Consider the following 17,387-nt stretch of genomic DNA (forward strand, 5'->3'; position numbering starts at 1 on the left):
CAGCTAGGCACGAACGTCTTTTAACTTTATGTTTAGCCGGACATTGGCATCCTGAAGATTGTTCTTCTCCTGTCGGACCTGCGTGAGAATGCGCTCGCCAGCCTTTAGTTGCCTCTGGAGATGCGACTCATCATCTCTCTTGCCCTCCGGATTCACTCTGGGGTTATCTACAGAATTTTCTGTTTGTCACACCAGCCAGTTGCTAACTGGTACACTTCCATACAATCGAGATAAATGTTACCATATGAGGCCTTCTGGGATTCCTCTAGCTTGGCAACTGTGGCCCTTAGTTGGGTCTTGCACTCTTCTAGCTCCCGAGACAATTGCTGATTCTTATCTACAAGAACCTACGCATAAATTGATACTTAAAACTGTTGTTCCAACCGTTTCAAGTCTCAGGGGCTACTGCTATACATACGTATCACAATTTCTTACTCGTATATCTTTGGTATACTGGTTCGTCGCTTGGGCAAGCCCGCCTTGAGCAGCTCGGACGTATGTGTCTGCCGAATTGAAGGCATTAAAAGCCTCTTCGGAAAAGATGTTGTTCCGAAGCACGGCCCTCTGGCGCCGGTGATTCATGGCGCTCTCCACTTCGGAGTTTGTGGCCGAAAACATATCCGCATCCTCTGTCGGAGGACTATGTGGCGTTGGCCCTACGTCCGCCTCCTCTCTCGAAGTCGGCTCTGGAGCCCGACTAGTGGAGGCACGGTTGGCAGGATCCCCGGATATAGTCCGGATACCCCTCTTCCTGCCAGGATGCAAGGGGCGCTGTTATACTTCAAATATCAATAATTACATGACAGGTTGTTTCCTTACCTCTGTAGAGGCGTGTCGGCCCTAACTGCTTTCCTCTTGAGCCTACCCAATCCGGACGCCTGTGGCTGACGGGTCCCTAGGGGCTCGGCTTTGCATTCCGAACATCGCTTCTGCAAAAACACGAAGCTTCAGGGATAAGGCGTAACAATAGGAAAGAGTCCTCTTCGGAGGATCGAGTTTTCGGCTTGGCTTACACGCGACGAGGGTAGTAGTACGGGATAATCAGCAGTAATAGCCACTGAGGCGCCGTCATGGCTCTCCCGATAAAATATCCCGTCGACAAGCTCCACGGCCGCTTCTAGGTCCTCTTCGAGTCCTAAATCCAGGGCCCTTTCGGGGTCCTCTGGCTGCGGGGAAGGGCTGGAGATTCCTTCTACGGCCCTCCTCAGTTCCTGCTCGAAAATATCGATGCAGGTAACTTCAGCAAATAATGCCACGATAAGTGAAGCGAGAAAATAAAGGACGACTGACCCAGTTTGGGGGATTATACATGGAGAATCCGTCCCGCGGTTTGATATGGAGGAAGTCTTCCTCTTCTCCTTTGTATAGGTCGGACAGTATCCTTGCCAGAGCGATGGGGGAGTCCGGACCCTTACGGCCACAGCGGGTGGCATCGTCTGTCCTGTTGTAATGCCACATGGGATTGCCCCAATATTGAAGCGGTTGCACTCCCCGCATTTTGCATATTGCCATGACCTCGACTATCGTCCGTCCGGATTTGGCCAGTAACTTTATCCTGCTCATCAGGAAATGTATTTCCCTGGAATCCTCTTCTTGGGGGCCTCGGGGGCGCCAGCTTAGACGTGCCCTCGGCGGGGTGTTACTGAACTTGGGGAGTCCTGTCCGGACTGGATCCGGAAGGGGAGCGTCGTCAATATAAAACAACTCTGAAGCCCAGTTATCTGGTCCCTTCTTGGGAGTGCCGGCCAGGTATCCGGTCTCAGCAAGACGCCATACTTCGGCCCCGCCCACTTAAAATAGGGATTCTCCCTGGTTGCGGGGGACAAGGCAGAATAGCTTCTTCCACAGTCCAAAATGGGCTTCGCAGCCTAGAAATAGCTCACAAAGGGCGACATACCCTGCTATATGTAGTACGGAGGCTGGGGTAAAGTTGTGTAACTAGAGGCCGTAGAACTCCAGGAGCCCACGAAGGAAGGGATGAATAGGAAACCTGACGCCCCTTAACAGATGCGGAATGAGGCATATTCGCTCCTCTGGAGATGGATTGGGGGATCTTCCCGCTTGTTCTCCGCCGTTATAGGTGGCCACTCTGACTCGGACAGGGACCATGAATGCCGGTGGGAGAAGCCTTTGGGTTTGTAACTTTATCAAACGGCTATGCGAAACTGAACACTCTCCCCAGTCCCTCGGCTTGGGGCAAGGGGAGCGAGCAGAAGAGCTGCGACGACCGGCCATGTTGGAATGGTTTTTTCTGGGCGCTCTGTTGGATGCTTGCTCGAGGAGGGAGAGTGAGGTTTGGATCTGGGAATCCCCGTCTCTTCAAATAAACGGTTAGCCCGAAGGATCGAGGGTGGCAAGTACAATAATGCCTCGACTCCTCGTATTCGCTCGACACGTGGAAATGGTCATTATTGAAGCACTGAAGCCGAGGAGTACAACATTGATAAGATGCCGGACACTGTTCGCCGTGATGGGTACATTGGAGTATTCGGAGAAGGAACCCGCCTTGCAATGCCGAAGACAAGAATGCGCGCCGGACTCATCGTCGTTGAAGCCTGGCTCAGGGGCTACTGAGGGAGTCCTGGATTAGGGGGTATCCGGACAGCCGGACTATATACATTGTTCGGACTATTGAAGCGTGAAGATACAAGACTCAAGATTTCGGCCCGTGTCCGGATGGTACTCTCCTTTGCGTGGAAGACAAGCTTGGCAATCTAGATATTATATTTCCTTCCTTGTTACCGACTCCATGTAAACTCTAGCCCTCTCCGGTGTCTATATAAACCGGAGAGGATGGTCCTTAGAAGGCCGATCACAATTACAATCATACCATCACAGGCTAGCTCTTAGGGTTTAGCCTCTACGATCTCGTGGTAGATCTACTCTTGTAATACTCATATCTTCAATATTAATCAAAAAGGAAGTAGGGTTTTACCTCCATCGAGAGGGCCCAAACCTGGGTAAACGTTGTGTCCCTTGCTTCCTGTTACCATCATCCTAAGACGCATAGATCGGAACCCCCTACCCGAGATCCGCCGGTTTTGACACCGACACCCCTCGACATGCTCCCACTACCCGTCCACATGTCCTTCATGCGCGGCCACTACTTGGCGGGCATGAAGGCCAACTAGATCGTCCTCATCCATCACTCCCGTAGTCCGTGGCGTCTCCTGGATATCTACACCCAGCGAGAGATCACCCTTCCATCGTTGGATACCGCCGCCATCGAGCCTCGCGGCCTGCCGGACATTCCTGCCTACTACGCACGAGACGCGTCAAGATTTTGGCTCGACCTCTGTTTGCAGAAAGTTGTAATCTGCGAAGTGCCCACACCATCAGAAGACTACATGGATTACAAGCTCATTGCCTTGTTCAACATGGGATTAGTCTATCTGGAATCCGGTCGCCATACATGGTTATGGCTCATCATCAATCCTGTTGAGGCAACATTTCTGTCTGATGCTATAGTGCACGATGGCATCGTTTACGCGGTCGACACACAGATTGGCTGCCTATACTGGTGGAATCTATCATCGTGTAATTGTTCTAGCTCATCTCATCTTTATCTTATGAATACGACTTCTTGTTCATTTGTTACAAATTTAGAATACATAGCATGTCTATAACCACATCATTGCTATATGTTCCTCTCATTTCCTAGATTTTCATGACCACACATGTTATTGTTAGAGTTGATATGAGAACAATTGGCATCTAATGATTGTTAGAATACATATTATGAGTATAACATCATGATTGCTATATGTTACTCTCGTTTACAAGATTTTTAAAACAATGCATGTTATTGCTTAGAGTTGATATGACAACAGTAGTAATAAGTGCTATGGTAGAATATGAGTAGGCGCTGTCATAGCTATTTTCCTCTCATTGTTACATGATGTTTGAACCATGACATATTGCTAGAATATGAAAGCCATTGGCTTATTTTTTTAACCTGGGGTATGATTATGACCACAACATTGCAATTCTCTGTCTATGATATGTGTCACTATTATAATAATCTTAATTCCACACATACTCTGAACATGATTGTTTATTTTTGTCCTTTTGGTCTCCAATTTTAATTGTTGCAGCAGATGGAAATGCGCTGGCCTTCATGATTCTAGGACCTGGAATCATACGACCCGATGGGTGGTTGTTTATCGCTTGTTCAGCTGACAGCGGTCATTTGATGCTCATTCGCACGTACCAAATTGACCAAACCATTACATCAAACCACATGCAGTACAATGCATGGGGCGTTCGTGACATTGATTGCTATGGCCGCTTCGTGTTCGAGAAAAATCCCAGCTCCGTTGGGCCAGGCGTATTCAACTGGAGGCGGGTTTATAGCCTCGGAAACCGCTCCTTGTTCCTCGGGCTCAATTATCCGATCATCCAACCAATCATTGATCATATCACCGACGATGATTACCATGCTATGCAACTTCAATTTGCGAGGGGGGAATGTGTTTACACATCATACCATGGGTTCCATGAATCACCATATCCATAGATTTGTCGACACAGCTTGTTGCCACATAATCTTCAGTGTGTGAAAGGCATCAAGCTTCCATGCGATGGATGGCTTTTGCAAACCCGACATGCGGCGATGTGGTTCATGCCAACAGCAAATATGCACAACTTGATTCGTGCTGATATCTAGACTGAGCCATGTATTCTGCTGCTGTAGCACGACCCTCTTTTGTTGGATATTACGTACTGTTGTTAGTTTGAAGCACTCCTCTGGTTTGCAGGATAGATACCTTCCTGGTATCAAGTGCATCCTAACTCACCTGTGTAGGATGTACTGATAATGATGATGGAGATGCTGTGCAGAAGCCATATATATATATACCTATGTATAAATTGTGACACTAAATACGACTAGTAAGTAGTACAGTAGCAGTACTAGTATACGTCGGTCAAATTATTCATCATGTCCACACATTGAATTGATGTGACAACACGCTGCGCGTGAGGTTACACAAGAATCCCGGTGGCGTGTTCCCGTATTTTGGACTTCAGATTTGGAGTACCACTTATCTGTCGAAATCTTTCATCATTCACTTCAAACAATCGATTGATCATACATTGAGTACCACATAACGGGAATTACCAATGCAAGTCAAAGAAGGATTGGCCGATGCTGCCGGCTGGCGTCAAGTTCAATCCCACGGATCAGGAGCTGATCGAGCACCTTGAGGCCAAAACGAGTGCTGACAGCGCGAGATTTCAGTCTCTCATCGATTTGTTCATACCAACCATCGACAACGAGCACGGCATATGTTACACCCAACCTGAGAAACTTCCAGGTAAGACACCGATCGCCCGTCTACTTGCACAAACATATTCCTTTGTTTATAGCTCTATTTTTTTAGACGCAGACCTGGTGAAGCAATTACAATTTGACAGTTAATAAAAAGTGAAACAAGTGACTGCAACATGCCAAAGATGTTATGAAAATGCTAACTACGTACACTAAAACCTGTATTCCACAATACTGCAGGTATCACACTGAGTGGCCTAAGGAAGCATTTCTTCCAACGCAATTCCAGGGCATTCAAAAGGGGCACGTCGGAGTGTAGCATGCACGCGATGTGGCACAAGACCGGCAATACCTTGCCGATGATGGTCAACGGTCGACAGACGGGCAGCAAAAAAGGTTCTGGTGCTGCACACCAACAAGAACTTCGACCAGCAGAGGACCAACTGGGTGATGCATCAGTACCACCCTCGGGGACCTGGAGCAAGAGAAGGAGCGGGAGCTGGTCCTCTACAAGATTTTCTACCAGACGAACACTAGGGCCAGGAGTAAAAAGATTATAAGTTAGTTTGGTATTGGTAGTTGTACTACCTTGTCGTCCGCAAGTTAGTATTGTTGTTAACGATCTTTTGGTATGAACTTGCATTTGCTTCCAACCATCATGCCGAGGGTCGACGTGGATATAAAGCTGAATCATTTGTTTCGAAACGAATTTTCAGACACTGATTTTTATTTGATGGGTAGCATAAGCACCTGTCATTCGAATTCCCAGTTCTCCAATTTTTTCGAAACAAGTGCATGCACTTATTATCATGATGAAAAAACAATATCCATGGTGCACCCCAGTTATCAGTCTGTGCTTGCAGAATTCTCTCGTTTATTGAGCACGTATATTGTTTTTTAAGGTCGAGCAAGTTTCAACTGGGCTGTAGACTACCCAGGGTTGGTTTTGTTTTTAACAGGACCAGCCCATGAAGACAATGGGGCACAAAGATCCAGCAGGTATCTACTGGCCTCTGGCCCGCCAACGTTAGTTATATTTTGTCTTACAACATCCGCAGGCAGTTTTTTACTGAATCAAACACACAGCCCAGTTCCATTTTCCTCTTGAAACACATGTCCTACATCCGTTTTCTAATCTCTACCTATAGTTTTACTAGTTCATATACACGTATCATTATATTGAAAACACATAAAATTCCCTTTTCGTATTTACATCCTTATTTTTGTTGTTTTTTCCCACCCAGCGCTGATTTTTTTACCACTGGTTTTCCCTTAAACCAACTCAATTCTCCCACTTCTTATTTGCTTACAAAAACAAAACGATTCTTTTGGCAAATCAATAAGTTCTTAAAAAATGTTTATCATTTTGGGATTACAACAGTTCGGACTCCACCGAAAAATGCAAAATACGGTTGAACTTTTTGACCATGGTCCTGGGCAGAAAATGGGCTGTAATAAATTACTTAAGAATTAGCAAATGGGCTGCAAACTATAAAAAATAGCAAATGGGCTTTATGTTGTCTGCCACAGATTTGGAGGTTGACTTGTGGGCCTACTAAGTTCATGCGTACATAAGGTTTCTCAAAAAGAAACTTAGTCAACAATCGACTCTACCAGCATCAGAACATTAGATGTCAATCTAACGGCAATCGTGCTTCTTCAGTCTCTGATCTTCCTGCCCAGCCGCCCAAACCAGCACCGTCGGAACCGTCTGCTCCCGCCTCCCGTGGCCGGCAGTGCTACCGGGATGGCCTCACGGCCCCATCATACTCGCATCCCTGGCCTGTCTATCCCTCTACTCACCCACACCTCCTGTTATTTTCCAGCGACGGCAGCTGAACCAGTCAACCCTCGTACTCTCCACCGCGTGGGCAGCCACTGCCGTGTCTTCCCCGGCTCCGTGTCGTTCCCTTCGTAGGCCTCGCCATCGTCCACCGCCTTGGTGCTCTCGGCGCGGTGTGGTCAACGATGTCCATCCAACGACCGTAGTGCTTCTTCAACCTCTGGTGTTCTTGCCCCAGCTGCCCAAAGCAGCGCCGGTCGTGCCGCATGCACCTGCCTCCCGTGGCCGGCTGTTCTGCCGCGGAGGCCTCACCGCCCCCATACTACTCCCATCGCTGGCCAGGCCATCCCTCCACTCACCCACTCCCCCTGTTATTCTACGGCGACGGCAGCCTCACACCGCAGCTAAAGTAGTGAACCCTCGTACTCCTCTCCGTGTGGGCACCCACTGCCGCGTCTTCCCCAGCTCCGCGTCGTCCCCTTCCTAGGCCTCGCCATCGTCCACCGCCGTGGTGCTCTCGGCGCGGTGTGGTCAATGTGGTCAATGACCGACTTCCATCGGAAGAGTACTGTACGTGGAGAGGCTGACAGCTGGGTCCACGGCAGCCGCATGGAAGTGCCTCCTTATTACACGCAAAATAATTATTCCTCCACCTGCAGCAGGGACCCACCGGATGGGCCACCAGTATTTCGCAAAAAAACGTTTCCCCCTGACTACTAGGACCCACTGAATGGGGCACCATATTTCGTGACAAAAATGTTTGCCCTGGACTGCTGGGACCCATCGGACGGACCACCATATTTCGCGAAAAAACATTCCCCCCACTGTCAGCTCAGATCCACCAGAAGTGCCTCCTTATTACACACATAAAAATGAATACTCCCCCTGCTAGCTAGGACCCACCATGGTGGGAGGCTGACTTCTGGGCCTACTAAGTTGACAGGGACTGAGGGCTTTGTCAACTTAGTCAATATGAACGATTCTAGCTCCAGTGACCGTACGATGTCCATCCAACGGCCGTCGTGCTTCTTCAATCTCTGCTCTTCCTGCTCCAGCCGCTCAAACAAGCGCCGGCGGGACTGCCTGCTCCCTCCTCCCCGCGGCCGATGTGCTGCCGCGCAGGCCTCACCGCCCCACCATACTCCCATCGCTGGCCTAGCCATCTCTCTACTCACCCACACCTGCTGTAATTCTCCGGCGATGGCAAACGAACCAGTAAACCCTCGCACAGTCGTACCCCCCTCCGCGTGGGAAACAACTGCCGAGTCTTCCCTGCTTCCGTGTCATTCCCTTCCTAGGCCTCTCCATCGTCCACTGCCCTGGTGCTCTCGGTGCCGCCAGGTCAAGATGGTCAATGACCAACATGCATCTGAAGTGGACTGTACGTGGAGAGGCCGACAGCTGGGTTCACGGTTGCACGCAAGGAAATGCCTCCTTATTACGCGCAAAATAATGATTCCTGCACCTGACATCGGGGACCCACTGAAAGGGCCTATGTATTTCGCAAAAAAAACATTACTGCCGCTGACAGCTCGGACCCACCAGCTATATCTTCGCACGCAAGGAAGTGCCTCCTTATTACGCACAAAAAAATGAATACTCCCCCTCTTAGCTGGGACCCAGTATAGTGGCAGGCTGACTTGTGGGCCTACTAAGTTGATGGGGACGGAGGGCTTTGTCAATTTAGTCAATATGCACGATTCTAGCTCCAGTGACCGTACGATGTCCATCCAACGGCCGTAGTGCTTCTTCAACCTCTGGTCTTCTTGCTCCAGCCACCCAAACCAGCGCTGGTCGTGCCTCGTGCTCCTGCCTCTCGAGGCCGGCTGCGATGCGGCGGAGGCCTTTGTTGGGGAACGTTGCAGAAAATTAAAATTTTTCCTACGGTTTCACCAAGATCCATCTATGAGTACATCTAAGCAACGAGTCTAGGGAGAGAGTTTGCATCTACATACCACTTGTAGATCGCGTGCGGAAGCTTGCAAGGTGATGATGTAGTCGTACTCGACGTGATCCAAATCACCGATGACCAGCGCCGAACGGACGGCACCTCCGCGTTCAACACACGTACGGGACGGGAGACGTCTCCTCCTTCTTGATCCAGCAAGGGGGAAGGAGAGGTTGATGAAGATCCAGCAGCACGACGGCGTGGTGGTGGATGCAGGGCGTCACAGCAGCAGGGCTTTGCCGAGACTACGAGGGAGAGACGTAACGGGGGGAGGTGGAGGCGCCAGGGGCTGGTGTCTGAAGTCCCTCCTCTCCCCCACTATATATAGGGGTGCCAGCGGGGGGGCGCCGGCCTTAGTAGATGAGATCTACTAGGGGGGGCGGCGGCCTAGGGGAGGTTTCCCTCCCCCCCCAAGGCACCTAGGGGTGCCTTCCACCACTAGGACTCCTCCTAGGGGGAAACCCTAGGCGCATGGGCCTATAGGGGCTGGTGCCCTTGGCCCATGATGGCCAAGGCGCACCCCATACAGCCCATGTGGCCCCCCGGGACAGGTGGCCCCACCCGGTGGACCCCCGGGACCCTTCCGGTGGTCCCGGTACAATACCGATAACCCCGAAACTTGTCCCGATGCCCGAAATAGCACTTCCTATATATAATTCTTTACCTCCGGACCATTCCGGAACTCCTCGTGACGTCCGGGATCTCATCCGGGACTCTGAACAACATTCGGGTTTCTGCATATCCATATCTTCATAACCCTAGCGTCACCGAACCTTAAGTGTGTAGACCCTACGGGTTTGGGAGACATGCAGACATGACCGAGACGCTCTCAGTCAATAACCATCAGCGGGATCTGGATACCCATGATGGCTCCCACATGCTCCTCGATGTTGTCATCGGATGAACCACTATGTCGAGGATTCGATCAAACCCTGTATGCAATTCCCTTTGTCAATCGGTACGTTACTTGCCCGAGACTCGATCGTCGGTATCCCAATACCTTGTTCAGTCTCGTTACCGGCAAGTCACTTTACTCGTACCGTAATGCATGATCCCGTGTCCAACACCTTGGTCACATTGAGCTCATTATGATGATGCATTACTGAGTGGGCCCAGAGATACCTCTCCGTCATACGGAGTGACAAATCCCAGTCTCGATCCATGTCAACCCAACAGCTACTTTCGGAGATACCTGTAATGCACCTTTATAGTCACCCAGTTACGTTGTGACGTTTGATACACCCAAGGCACTCTTACGGTATCCGGGAGTTACACGATCTCATGGTCGAAGGAAGAGATACTTGACACTTGCAAAGCTCTAGCAAAACGAACTACACGATCTTTTATGCTATGCTTAGGATTGGGTCTTGTCCATCACATCATTCTCCTAATGATGTGATCCCGTTATCAACGACATCCAATGTCCATAGTCAGGAAACCATGACTATCTGTTGATCACAACGAGCTGGTCAACTAGAGGCTTACCAGGGACATAGTGTGGTCTAAGTATTCACACGTGTATTACGATTTCCGGATAATATAGTTATAGCATGAATAAAAGACAATTATCATGAACAATGAAATATAATAATACTTTTATTATTGCCTCTAGGGCATATTTCCAACAGTCTCCCACTTGCACTAGAGTCACTAATCTAGTTACATTGTGATGAATCGAACACCCATAGAGTTCTGGTGTTGATCATGTTTTGCACGCGAGAGAGGTTTAGTCAGCGGATCTGCGACATTCAGATCCGTGTGCACTTTGCAAATCTCTATGTCTCCATCTTGAACATTTTCATGGATGGAGTTGAAACGACGCTTGATGTCCTGGTCTTCTTGTGAAACCTGGGCTCCTTTGCGAGGGCAATAGCTCTAGTGTTGTCACAGAAGAGTTTGATCGGCCCCGACGCATTGGGTATGACTCCTAGGTCGGTGATGAACTCCTTCACCCAAATCGCTTCATGTGCTGCCTCCGGGCTGCCATGTACTCCGCTTCACACGTAGATCCCGCCACGACGCTCTGCTTGCAGCTGCACCAGCTTACTGCTCCACCATTCAACATATACACGTATCCGGTTTGTGACTTAGAGTCATCCAGATCTGAGTCGAAGCTAGCGTCGACGTAACCCTTTACGACGAGCTCTTCGTCTCCTCCATAAACGAGAAACATGTCCTTTGTCCTTTTCAGGTACTTCAGGATATTCTTGACCGCTGTCCAGTGTTCCTTACCGGGATTACTTTGGTATCTTGCTACCAAACTCACGGCAAGGTTTACATCGGGTCTGGTACACAGCATGGCATACATAATAGATCCTATGGCTGAAGCATAGGGGATGACACTCATAGGCAAGAACCCCTTCTTGGCCTGATCCATTCTGAATCTCTTCAAAATCTTATCAAGGTATGTGCTTTGTGAAAGACCTATGAGGCGTCTTGATCTATCTCTATAGATCTTGATGCCTAATATATAAGCAGCTTCTCCAAGGTCCTTCATTGAAAAACACTTATTCAAGTAGGCCTTAATGCTGTCCAGAAATTCTATATTATTTCCCATCAGGAGTATGTCATCTACATATAATATGAGAAATGCTACAGAGCTCCCACTCACTTTCTTGTAAACGCAGGCTTCTCCATAAGTCTGCATAAACCCAAACGCTTTGATCATCTCATCAAAGCGAATGTTCCAACTCCGAGATGCTTGCACTAGTCCATAAATGGATCGCTGGAGCTTGCATACTTTGTTAGCGTTCCGAGGATCGACAAAACCTTCCGGCTGCATCATATACAGTTCTTCCTTAAGATGCCCGTTAAGGAATGCTGTTTTGATGTCCATCTGCCATATCTCATAATCATAGTATGCGGCAATTGCTAACATGATTCGGACGGACTTTAGCTTCGCTACGGGAGAGAATGTCTCGTCGTAGTCAATCCCTTGAACCTGTCGATAACCCTTAGCAACAAGTCGAGCTTTATAGATGGTAACATTACCATCCGCGTCCGTCTTCTTCTTAAATATCCATTTGTTTTCTATCTCTCGCCGATCATCGGGCAAGTCTGTCAAAGTCCATACTTTGTTTTCATACATGGATTCTATCTCGGATTTCATGGCTTCAGGCCATTTGTTGGAATCCGGGCCCGCCATTGCTTCTTCATAGTTCGAAGGTTCATTGTTGTCTAACAACATGATTTCCAGGACAGGGTTGCCGTACCACTCTGGTGCGGAACATGTCCTTGTGGACCTACGAAGTTCAGCAGTAACTTGATCCGAAGTACCTTGATCATTATCATGGTTTTCCTCTTCAGTTGGTGTGGGCATCACAGGAACGGTTTCCTGTGCTGCGTCACTATCCCGCTCAAGAGGTAGTACTTCATCGAGTTCTACTTTCCTCCCACTTACTTCTTTCGAGAGAAACTCTTTTTCCAGAAAGCATCCGTTCTTGGCAACAAAGATCTTGCCTTCGGATCTTAAGTAGAAGGTATACCCTACAGTTTCCTTAGGGTATCCTATGAATACGCATTTTTCCGACTTGGGTTCGAGCTTTTCAGGTTGAAGTTTCTTGACATAAGCTTCGCATCCCCAAACTTTTAGAAACGACAGCTTAGGTTTCTTTCCAAACCATAATTCATATGGTGTCGTCTCAACGGATTTAGACGGTGCCCTATTTAAAGTGAATGTAGCTGTCTCTAGAGCGTATCCCCAAAATGATAGCGGTAAATCGGTAAGAGACATCATAGACCGCACCATATCCAATAGAGTGCGATTACGACGTTCGGACACACCGTTTCGCTGAGGTGTTCCAGGCGGCGTGAGCTGTGAAACGATTCCACATTTCTTTAAGTGTGTACCAAATTCGTGACTTAAGTATTCTCCTCCACGATCTGATCGTCAGAATTTTATCTTTCGGTCACGTTGATTCTCCACCTCATTCTGAAATTCCTTGAACTTTTCAAAGGTCTCAGACTTCTGTTTCATTAAGTAGACATACCCATATATACTCAAGTCATCTGTGAGAGTGAGAACATAACGATATCCTCCGCGAGCCTCAACGCTCATTGGACCGCACACATCGGTATGTATGATTTCCAACAAGTTGGTTGCTCGCTCCATTGTTCCGGAGAACGGAGTCTTGGTCATTTTGCCCAAGAGGCATGGTTCGCACGTGTCAAACGATTCATAATCAAGAGACTCTAAAAGTCCATCGGCATGGAGCTTCTTCATGCGCTTGACACCAATGTGACCAAGGCGGCAGTGCCACAAGTATGTGGGACTATCGTTATCAACTTTAAATCTTTTGGCATCTACACTATGAACATGTGTAATACTACGCTCGAGATTCATTAAGAATAAACCATTGACCATCGGAGCATGACCATAAAACATATTTCTCATATAAATCGAACAACCATTATTCTCAGACTTAAATGAGTAGCCATCTCGTATTAAACAAGATCCAGATACAATGTTCATGCTCAAACTTGGCACTAAATAACAATTATTGAGGTTCAAAACTAATCCCGTAGGTAAATGTAGAGGCAGCGTGCCGACGGCGATCACATCGACTCTGGAACCATTCCCGACGCGCATCGTCACCTCGTCCTTTGCCAGTCTCCGTTTATTCCGCAGCTCCTGCTGTGAGTTACAAATATGAGCAACGGCACCGGTATCAAATACCCAGGAGTTACTACGAGTACTGGTAAGGTACACATCAATCACATGTATATCAAATATACCTTTGGTGTTGCCGGCCTTCTTATCCGCTAAGTATTTGGGGCAGTTCCGCTTCCAGTGACCCTTTCCCTTGCAATAAAAGCACTCAGTCTCAGGCTTGGGTCCATTCTTTGACTTCTTCCCGGTAACTGGCCTACCAGGCGCGGCAACATCTTTGCCGTCCTTCTTGAAGTTCTTCTTACCCTTGCCCTTCTTGAACTTAGTGGTCTTATTGACCATCAACACTTGATGTTCTTTCTTGATTTCAGCCTCTGCTGACTTCAGCATCGAGAACACTTCAGGAATGGTCTTTTCCATTCCCTGCATGTTGTAGTTCATCACAAAGCTCTTGTAGCTTGGTGGGAGCGACTGGAGGATTCTGTCAATGACCGCCTCATCTGGGAGGTTAATGTTCAGCTGGGTCATACGGTTGTGCAACCCAGACATCTTCAGGATGTGCTCACTGACAGAACTGTTTTCCTCCATCTTACAACTGTAGAACTTGTCGGAGACATCATATCTCTCGACCCGGGCATGAGCTTGAAAAACTTGTTTCAGCTCTTCGAACATCTCATATGCTCCGTGATGCTCAAAACGCTTTTGGAGCCCCGGTTCTAAGCTGTAAAGCATGCCGCACTGAACGAGGGAGTAATCATCAGCGCGAGACTGCCAAGCATTCATAATGTCTTGGTTCTCTGGGACGGAAGCGTCACCTAGCGGTCCTTCTAGGACATATTGTTTCCTGGCAGCTATGAGGATGATCCTCAGGTTCCGGACCCAGTCCGTATAGTTGCTGCCATCATCTTTCAGCTTGGTTTTCTCTAGGAACGCGTTGAAGTTCATGTTGACATTAGCATTGGCCATTGATCTACAAGACATATTTGCAAAGGTTTTAGACTAAGTTCATGATAATAAAGTTCTAATCAAATTATGAACTCCCACTTAGATTAGACAACCCTTTAGTCATCTAAGTGTTACACGATCCGAGTCGACTAGTCCGTGTCCGATCATCACGTGAGACGGACTAGTCATCGTCGGTGAACATTCTCATGTTGATCGTATCTTCCATACGACTCGTGTTCGACCTTTCGGTCTCCGTGTTCCGAGGCCATGTCTGCACATGCTAGGCTCGTCAAGTTAACCCTAAGTGTTTTCGCTGTGTAAAACTGTCTTACACCCGTTGTATGTGAATGTAAGAATCCATCACACCCGATCATCACGTGGTGCTTAGAAGCGACGAACTGTAGCAACGGTGCACAGTTAGGGGAGAACACTTCTTGAAATTTTATAAGGGATCATCTTATTTACTACCGTCGTCCTAAGTAAACAAGATGCATAATACATAATAAACATCACATGCAATTATATAGTTGTGACATGATATGGCCAATATCATATAGCTCCATTGATCTTCATCTTCGGGGCTCCATGATCATCTTGTCACCAGCTTGACACCATGATCTCCATCATCATGATCTCCATCATCGTGTCTTCATGAAGTTGTCATGCCAACGACTACTTCTACTTCTATGACTAACGTTTAGCAATAAAGTAAAGTAGTTTACATGACCTTATTCAATGACACGCAGGTCATACAAAAAAATAATGACAACTCCTATGGCTCCTGCCGGTTGTCATACTCATCGACATGCAAGTCGTGAATCCTATTACAAAGAATATGATCTCATACATCACAATTCATCATTCATCACAACTTCTGGCCATATCACATCACATGATCAATCGCTGCAAAAACAAGTTAGACGTCCTCTAATTGTTGTTGCATCTTTTACGTGGCTGCAATTGGGTTCTAGCAAGAACGTTTTCTTACCTACGAATCACCACAACGTGATTTTGTCAACTTCTATTTACCCTTCATAAGGGCCCTGTTCATCGATTCCGCTCCAACTAAGGTGGGAGAGACAGACACCCGCCAGCCACCTTATGCAACTTGTGCATGTCAGTCGGTGGAACCGGTCTCACGTAAGTGTACGTGTAAGGTTGGTCCGGGCCGCTTCATCCCACAATACCGTTGAGCAAGAAAAGACTAGTAGAGGGAAGTAAGATGACAAAATCCACGCCCACAACAAAGTTGTGTTCTACTCGTGCAAAGAGAACTACGCATAGACCTAGCTCATGATGCCACTGTTGGGGAACGTTGCAGAAAGTTAAAATTTTTCCTACGGTTTCACCAAGATCCATCTATGAGTACATCTAAGCAACGAGTCTAGGGAGAGAGTTTGCATCTACATACCACTTGTAGATCGCGTGCGGAAGCTTGCAAGGTGATGATGTAGTCGTACTCGACGTGATCCAAATCACCGATGACCAGCGCCGAACGGACGGCACCTCCGCGTTCAACACACGTACGGGACGGGAGACGTCTCCTCCTTCTTGATCCAGCAAGGGGGAAGGAGAGGTTGATGAAGATCCAGCAGCACGACGGCGTGGTGGTGGATGCAGGGCGTCACAGCAGCAGGGCTTCGCCGAGACTACGAGGGAGAGACGTAACGGGGGGAGGTGGAGGCGCCAGGGGCTGGTGTCTGAAGTCCCTCCTCTCCCCCACTATATATAGGGGTGCCAGGGGGGGCGCCGGCCCTAGTAGATGAGATCTACTAGGGGGGGCGGCGGCCTAGGGGAGGTTTCCCTCCCCCCCAAGGCACCTAGGGGTGCCTTCCACCACTAGGACTCCTCCTAGGGGGAAACCCTAGGCGCATGGGCCTATAGGGGCTGGTGCCCTTGGCCCATGATGGCCAAGGCGCACCCCCTACAGCCCATGTGGCCCCCCGGGACAGGTGGCCCCACCCGGTGGACCCCCGGGACCCTTCCGGTGGTCCCGGTACAATACCGATAACCCCGAAACTTGTCCCGATGCCCGAAACAGCACTTCCTATATATAATTCTTTACCTCCGGACCATTCCGGAACTCCTCGTGACGTCCGGGATCTCATCCGGGACTCCGAACAACATTCGGGTTTCTGCATATCCATATCTTCATAACCCTAGCGTCACCGAACCTTAAGTGTGTAGACCCTACGGGTTCGGGAGACATGCAGACATGACCGAGACGCTCTCAGTCAATAACCATCAGCGGGATCTGGATACCCATGATGGCTCCCACATGCTCCTCGATGTTGTCATCGGATGAACCACTATGTCGAGGATTCGATCAAACCCTGTATGCAATTCCCTTTGTCAATCGGTACGTTACTTGCCTGAGACTCGATCGTCGGTATCCCAATACCTTGTTCAGTCTCGTTACCGGCAAGTCACTTTACTCGTACCGTAATGCATGATCCCGTGTCCAACACCTTGGTCACATTGAGCTCATTATGATGATGCATTACTGAGTGGGCCCAGAGATACCTCTCCGTCATACGGAGTGACAAATCCCAGTCTCGATCCGTGTCAACCCAACAGCTACTTTCGGAGATACCTGTAATGCACCTTTATAGTCACCCAGTTACGTTGTGATGTTTGATACACCCAAGGCACTCTTACGGTATCCGGGAGTTACACGATCTCATGGTCGAAGGAAGAGATACTTGACACTTGCAAAGCTCTAGCAAAACGAACTACACGATCTTTTATGCTATGCTTAGGATTGGGTCTTGTCCATCACATCATTCTCCTAATGATGTGATCCCGTTATCAACGACATCCAATGTCCATAGTC

The sequence above is a fragment of the Triticum dicoccoides genome, chromosome 2B, assembly GCF_002162155.2.
Source record: "Triticum dicoccoides isolate Atlit2015 ecotype Zavitan chromosome 2B, WEW_v2.0, whole genome shotgun sequence".
NCBI lineage: Eukaryota > Viridiplantae > Streptophyta > Magnoliopsida > Poales > Poaceae > Triticum > Triticum dicoccoides.